We start from the raw sequence: 8,026 nt of genomic DNA, 5'->3' as shown, positions 1-8,026 counted from the left end.
CTGCTTCATGGCACGCGGTGCCAAGGTAAACACACGCACCACTCGCTATGAAACATCCAGTGACGATGACTCTGAATGTGATTCAAAACCTAGCTACAAAACACTTGCTAAAATTGCAACTGAACAACAGAAAGCTATGGAACATTTCAAAAACTGTTAGACAGAAGCGATGATCTGTTGGGTGCTGAAATGACTCGATCTGAATCCTTAATTGAAGACATAAAAAACCTTCACGTTAAGTATCAGGAACTTGAAGATCTTCATGATACTCTCTCAACAACTCATGAAAAGCTTTCCTATGACTATCTTCAAAGGAAGCAAGAACTTGAGAAATTGAGGGTGGCTCATTAAGATCTTCAAAAGGAAAACGAGTCACTTCGCGCCGAACAGATCAGTCCCGCTCAGGAAGGATTTGAACCACCATGTCTTAAATGCATTGAGCGTAATAATGCTAATTCTGTTGCTGAATGTTCCACTGCTACTACTGTTCCAATATCTTCAACTGTTACTGTGGCAACTAACCCTCTGCTGAGGATACCACTGCTATTGCTGATGAGAATGCTAGGTTGAAGACATTGCTTGAAACAGGGATGTACAAAAGTCTGAAAGGCATCAAACATTATGTGATGTCCTTAAGAAGCAGATTCTGAACCGAAACCCTAGGAAAGAGGGTGTTGGGTTAGTGAGGAAAATCAATGCAGATGGCTCTTACTGGAAAACCTGAGCAGTACCCAAAACTACATGGGTTGCTGCAAAGGAACTTCAGCAGATCCATCCAATTTATCTGGCTTCACTTGTGCTAATCCAATTATCATTGATGAATCCTTTGATGCAAACTATAAACTGTTTAAGAATCAGAATGGTGAAGTGTTTGCCAGGTACATTGGTACTAACTGCAGGAATGGACCGCCTATGAAGAAGATCTGGGTTCCGAAAACATGTCTGGAAAATCTTCCTGTGAATGTCTTCATGACACCTCACTTGAAGAAGACAAACCTCGGTCCAAAGGCTTCATACAGACAGAAGACTCACCTGAGTCACACTAACGCAAATGTTTTGCAGGGAAACCACACTCAGGCATATGAATATGAGAGTGGTTCATCGAACCGTCATGTTCATATGACCAAACATTATTCTGCTTATGCCTATGAGTATTATTGTTCCCCTGCTAGACTGTTTGCTAAGGCTTCAAAGCCAAAATTCTCAGATGCTGCACTTAGACTCATAGCTTCTAAGCCACCCTTGAAGATGTGGGTGGTTAAGAAAGCTTAACTCTCTTTTGCAGGGAAAGGTCTCCAGCACAAAAACAAAATCTTCTGATGCTATTGCTGGGGACCATAAAAATCTTGTGGGGCGCAAGATAAACTGCCCAAATGGCATCATTATGTACTTCGTTCCTGAATCGCATGCTACTCTCCCCAATAGTCCTAATCTGGATTTAAGTTTTCATAACCCACTGGTTCGCCAAATGTTTATGCTTCACAACACTCTTCGTGAAGCCTATCCCCCTAACTGCACTGTAGGGTACGACACCAGAGACTTCAAAGTCTTCAGAATGGATTATTGACAGTGGGTGTACAAATCACATGACTGGCAGAAGAAGCCTTCTTATGGACTCAACTTTATGTCCATCCGACAAGAGCCACATTACATTCGCTGACACTGGTAAAAGTAAGGTATTGGGTCTAGGTAGAGTTGCAATCTCAAAGGATCAACACATGGATAAAGTCATGCTTGTTGAATCCCTTGGCTTCAACTTAATGTCTGTCTCAATGCTTTGCGATTTGAATATGATTGTAATGTTTGGCAAATATCGCTGCCTGGTGCTAATGGAATCTGACAAATCTCTAGTGTTTGAAGGGTATAGGAAAGGTGATTTGTATGTGGTAGATTTCTCAGCAGGACCACAACTTGCAGTATGTCTTCTTGCAAAAGCTTCAGAATGCTGGCTTTGGCATCGAAGGCTTGGGCATGCTGGCATGAGGAACCTCCACACCCTTGCGAAGAAAAAGCACATCATAGGCATCGAGGGCGTCAAGTTCAAGAAAGATCACTTATGCGGTGCCTGTGAAGCAGGGAAGATGACAAGGGCAAAACATCCTTCGAAGACAATCATGACCACTACTCAACCCTTCGAACTGCTCCACATGGATCTCTTCGGTCCCACTCACTACTCAACTTTTACTACTTCTGCATGCCTCTATGGCTTCGTAATTGTTGATGATTATTCTAGATATACTTGGGTGCACATAATCCTTAACAAGACATCCTATGAACTCCTAACTGGCAAGAAGCCAAATGTCAGTTATTTCAGGTATTTGGCGCAAAATGCTGGATCAAGGACCCACACCACACCTCAAAGTTTGCACCAAAAGCACATGAAGGCTTCATGCTTGGATATGGAAAGGATTCGCACTCCTACAGAGTCTTCAATCTCTTCCACTACAAAGTGGTTGAAACAGTGGATGTGCGATTTCATGAAACCAATGGATCACAAAGAGAGCAATTGCCAAATGTGCTAGATGAAGTTCCAGCAAATGAATCAATCAAGCTTATGGGAACTGGAGAAATTGTACCTTCTGAAGCTCATCCTGAAGAAGAACTTATCATCTCAGCACCTGATCCACATGAAGACAATGCTCAGCCTGAAGATATACCTTAAATGACCACATAGATCAGCAAGAGCAAAGTCTTCGCCCCACACACCCTCGTGTTGCAAATGAAGTACAAATTGACAAAATACTTGACAGCATCAATGCACCTGGTCCACTCACTCGTTCAAGGGCAACTCAGCTAACAAACTTTCTGTGGGCATTTCGCATTCGTCTCAATATCAGAACCCAAGAAAGTTGAAGAAGCCTTCATGGAACCTGAATGGATTCAAGCTATGCAAGAAGAGCTTCAACAGTTTGAGCTGAATAATGTATGGGAACTGGTTAAGCGTCCTGATCCACGGAAGCACAACATAATAGGCACCAAATGGATATACCGCAACAAGCAAGATGAGCATGGTCAAGTTGTCAGAAACAAAGCTCGTCTCGTTGCTCAAGGATATACTCAAGTGGAGGGCATTGACTTCGATGAAACATTTGCTCCTGTGGCTAGGCTTGAAGCCATACGCATACTGCTGGCCTATGCAAATCATCATAACATACTTCTCTATCAGATGGATGTGAAAGTGCCTTTCTCAATGGCAAGATTGAAGAAGAAGTGTATGTTGCACAACCACCTGGCTTTGAAAATCCAAAACATCCTGATATGGTATACAAGCTCAACAAGGCACTGTATGGCCTCAAACAAGCCCCTAGGGCCTGGTATGATACACTCAAGTACTTTCTGAAAAGCAAAGGCTTCATACCTGGTTCCCTGGATCCCACTCTTTTCACGAAGACATATGATGGTGAACTGTTTGTGTGCCAAATATATGTGGATGACATTATCTTCGGCTACACCAATCAGAAGTACAGTGAAGAGTTTGGATATATGATGCAAGAGCAATATCAGATGTCCATGATGGGGGAGCTGAAGTTTCTTCCTTGGTCTTCAAATACGACAACAACGCAATGGCATCTTCATATCTCAAGAGAAGTATCTCAAAGATTGCCTGAAGAAGTTCGGTATGCAAGACTGCAAAGGCTTCACAACACCAATGCCAGCAAGCATCATCTGGTCCGACGACAATGGTAAAGAATTCGATCAAAAGGTATACCGCTCCATGATTGGGTCTTTGCTTTATTTATGTGCATCTAGGCCAGATATCATGCTTAGTGTTTGCATGTGTGCTCGATTTCAAGCGACACCAAAGGAGTCGCATCACTTAGCTGTGAAGCGAATTCTTCGATATTTGGCTCACACCCCAACTCTAGGATTATGGTATCCAAAGGGCTCAGAGTTTGATCTGGTTGGATTCTCGGATGCTGATTATGCTGGTGACAAAGTTGATCGCAAGTCTACATCAGGCACATGTCACTTTCTGGGACGATCACTTGTATGTTGGTCTTCAAAGAAGCAGAACTGTGTATCTCTCTCCACTGCTGAATCTGAATACATTGCTGCTGGATCTTGCTGCGCTCAGCTTCTGTGGATGAAGCAAACACTCAAGGACTATGGCATTCATCTGAAGCAAGTGCCACTTTACTGCGACAACGAAAGCGCCATCAAGATTGCCAACAACCCAGTTCAGCACTCGAAGACAAAGCACATTGAAATTCGTCATCACTTTCTCAGAGATCATGTTGTGAAGGAAGACATTGATATCATACACGTCAACACTGAAGAGCAATTGGCAGATATCTTCACCAAGCCCTTGGATGAGAAGAGATTTTGCAAGTTACGGTGTGAGCTAAATATCTTGGAATCCTCAAATGTCCTGTGATCAGGCACACATCCTAACACTTAAGCATATTGATGACTTAGATGTGCAACACACGAAGTAGCGTATATCTTCAAACATGAAGACATACATTCTAAGTGTGAATACATTAATGTGGAATTTGACTTTGGAGCGCCACGATAATTGTGCGCCGTGTCTTGGGTCTAATACTTCCTATACGGTGGGTAACGCCACACCAAACATTCCAGTTTGAAGTGTTTCTCTCATGGCGTTACCTCGCAATGTCTTCACATTTGGTTTGGCTTTGAACTCAACATGTCTTCATGATTATCTTCACTACGTTGATTATATGGATATATATATATACACTGATGTCCTGTCCTCTACAGCATTCACTTATAGCTATGTCTTCTTGGTTGAATCTTTTGAACTAAGTGAATGTGATTGGACCCTAACCTCTCTATGCTTTCTATCTCAAACTCTATCTCTCCAAGTCATATGCATTCTGTTGAAACTGTCGAATGTCTTCACTGTGTCCTCGTCAGCTGAAGACAGAGACAACCATAAAAGTCCGTTTTTAATGCTCATTCCTCCACATAAGATCTGGAGAAGCAGGAACGACCGCCTGACAATTTAGGCATGCGTGGGACGTGGAACAAACCCCAATTTTCCTCTAACTGGCCACTCGTGCCTCAAATGCGAACCGCCAGGGGCACCTGCGTAATAGCGCAGTGCCGCCTCTATCCCTATAAATACACGATTCACTGCGGTCATTATCTCCTTCTTCCACCCTCGCACGAACCCTAGCGCCACCGCTAGCACTCGACGACGCCGGCGACGAAGCGCTTCACTGCCGCAACCTCTCCGACGCCGTTTTCACGCCGACAGCGGACATCGCTCTCTCCGCCGTCGCCGTAGGTGTCTTCCGTCGCCAAGTTAGGGCACGGAGGATCGAACTGCTCGGCCTCAACTCTCACTTCGTCTAGCAGTTCCAAGTGGGGTAAATAAAACCTCTTTTTACAACTTCTTTTGATCCTACAGTTCAGTCACTTTCTGCCATAAGAAGTTTCTCTTCACACCAGTTAAATCTCTCGCTGCATCTCATAACATGCCTAGAATATTCACTTGTGCTTCATAAGGTAGTTAGATTCCTCACTTGTACTGATCTATGGGTTCGTTCAAATCTGGAACCAACTTCTTATCTATGAGTGAATGTCTTCGCACAATGAGGTCTATGTCTTCTAAACCGATTTATCTTCAAAATCTTCTGAGAATGCATATGACCTCTTCCCCTTCCCTCGCACCTTAATGCTGTCACAGGTACATGTCCGTGGGAGAATCCTTTGGTTCTCATAGTCTGCATTCATTTGCAGAGTACTTGCAGCATCACATCAACTCTCCTGAAGCCAGTTCTTGCAAAAGGAAGCCTTTGAAGCCTTTGAGCATTTTGAAGCCTTCCAAGTTATTCATGGCTTCAGAAACTGCAGCAAGGAAGGGAGGCAGACAGCGACGTGGTGAAACATCCAAAGATCTACCTGATGAATTGGCAGAAGTGTACAAAACTGATCCTGAAGAAAGCTATGGCCAGCGCAAGACACGAATCCAATGGATTCGAAGATATTGGGCAGAGCAATGGTTCCACTACCACTTCGTCAATCAGGAATATGCGGAGAAGTGCGCCATCAAGAGACCGTGGGGAGACGTACTATACAAAAATCTTGTACCCAGGTCCAGAGCCGAAGCCATTGCTCAAGGCTTCTATCCATGCATGGTGAGAGGACCACAGCCAGCTGAGGCACATCCGTCATCACTTCTCTGGTGCCGCGATGATAATCTCTTCAAGCGCAACTTTCAGTTTGCACAACAGTCAGTGAAGATAAACAAGAAGAAATTTGGGCTTGACTTCAACCCTGGTCCCTCCTCACCAAGGGCAGATGGCACACGCAACGCCGATCCCAATATCATCGGGCCGTATGCCAATCTTGTAGGCCCCATCACTCGCATCCTAGTCCAAGGGACTGCTGTGAATGACCCTCCAGCAGATACTGAGTCAGATGACGCCCCTGCTGCGCCGAAGCCGAAGCAGAAGAAGCCAAAAGCTTCAAAGCCAGCAGCTTCTCCCAAGATCACAAGAGCGAAGCCTTTAGCAACTGCACCTCCTGAAGCCAGTGTGCAGTCAGAAGGCTTATCACGAGTGTCCAAGCCCCAAGAAGCCAAGAAGCCTCAGCCACACACAGGCAAAGAGCTCACAGCTGCTGACGTTCTGCGCTGCGAAGCCATTGATCTCTCAAGCGATGAAGATCTTGGAGATGATGCTCTTGAACAGCTCATCAAGAGCAAGGAGGAGGCTAAAATCTTCAACAATCTACCTCTGTTTGATGTCGCCATCATCCACAACTTCATCGATGAATGGTTTGACACACCAGACATAAGCTTCAATGATCTGCAGCTACCAATAGGCCTCAGCGTTGCCTTTCAAGGTGCAATTGCTTCAGAACTTGCAATAGCCCAGCGAATTGTAGAACTGAAGCAGAAAATTGATCATGAAAAGGCTCAGTTCAAGAAGCACGTGGACAAGCTCAGTGTGCAAGAAGTGAAAAACTTCAAGATCGTGCTGCACGAGCTGAAAGAGAACTTCCTGAAGACGCGTGCCGAAGCTCAAGGCTCGCGAGAACGCATGAAGACTTTAGCTGATCGCTGCGTGCAAGCCTACAATGAGGCAGAAAAGCGCAAGGCACTTGGGCGTCCCGGCATTGACCCCAGGATGGCCGCGAAGAAGAAAAAGAAGGCGGCTGTGCCCGAACCTGAAGCGCCAAGGTCAGAAACTGCTCCGATTGTCTTCCCCGCTGCAACAACTGGCTCGAAGCCAAAGAATAGATCAACCGCTTCACAGCACAAGAAGACACGGACTGCAGAGGCTGAAGCTAAGAAGAGAAAACATTCTGAAGCCTCTCCTTCTGAACCCATCATCAAGAAGCGCAAGACCAAGAAATCTCGGGCTGCTCCCACAGAGCCCTTGACAGTTGAACCCCTCTCCGTCCGCTATCCTGACACAGATCGTCAGTTGACTGTGCATGAACCCAACACTGAAGACATTCCAGCAGACGAACCCTACGCTGCTGAAGACATTGGTCTCCAAGACAATGTGCAAGGTGATGCAGCCCTTCCTCAGCTTGAGACAAGCGAACTGATCAGTATTGGTCGTCCATTGACGCCAATCACACAAGATGCATCATGGGCAGATCGCCCACAGGAGGAAGATGAGCCACAGCCCACTGCAACTCCACAAGCGTCGCCCAAATTCCGTAGGCTTCGCAAAGGGCCAAGGGCTCAGGCTGCTGACGACATTCCGGCTGCATCAGCCGAAGAGCATGCAGAGATACCACAAGCTCCAACTCCCCCACACCAACAAGAAGCAGTTCTCCAGGAGAACGTGCCTGAGTCTGCAAATGTTGAGGCTGCCACAAACAACGCCGAAGCAAATGTGGAGCCCAACCCAACAATAGCTTCAGAAGACAATGAAGCTACTGCTCCTGAACATTCTGTGCCTGAGTCTGCTGCGGACCACAATTCAACTATCATATTGCGTACAGACCCCAGGTCCAGAAGCCGATCCCACGACTGCCAAGGTTCCCAGGTCCTGCATCAGCTCCTGGTTCCTTCAACATCAACGGCTTCAGGGCAGATAACACG

This window comes from Triticum urartu, chromosome 5 (genome assembly GCF_003073215.2).
Source record: "Triticum urartu cultivar G1812 chromosome 5, Tu2.1, whole genome shotgun sequence".
Lineage (NCBI taxonomy): Eukaryota > Viridiplantae > Streptophyta > Magnoliopsida > Poales > Poaceae > Triticum > Triticum urartu.
The sequence above is the reverse complement of the archived record's forward strand: the minus strand, read 5'-3'. Positions refer to the sequence as shown.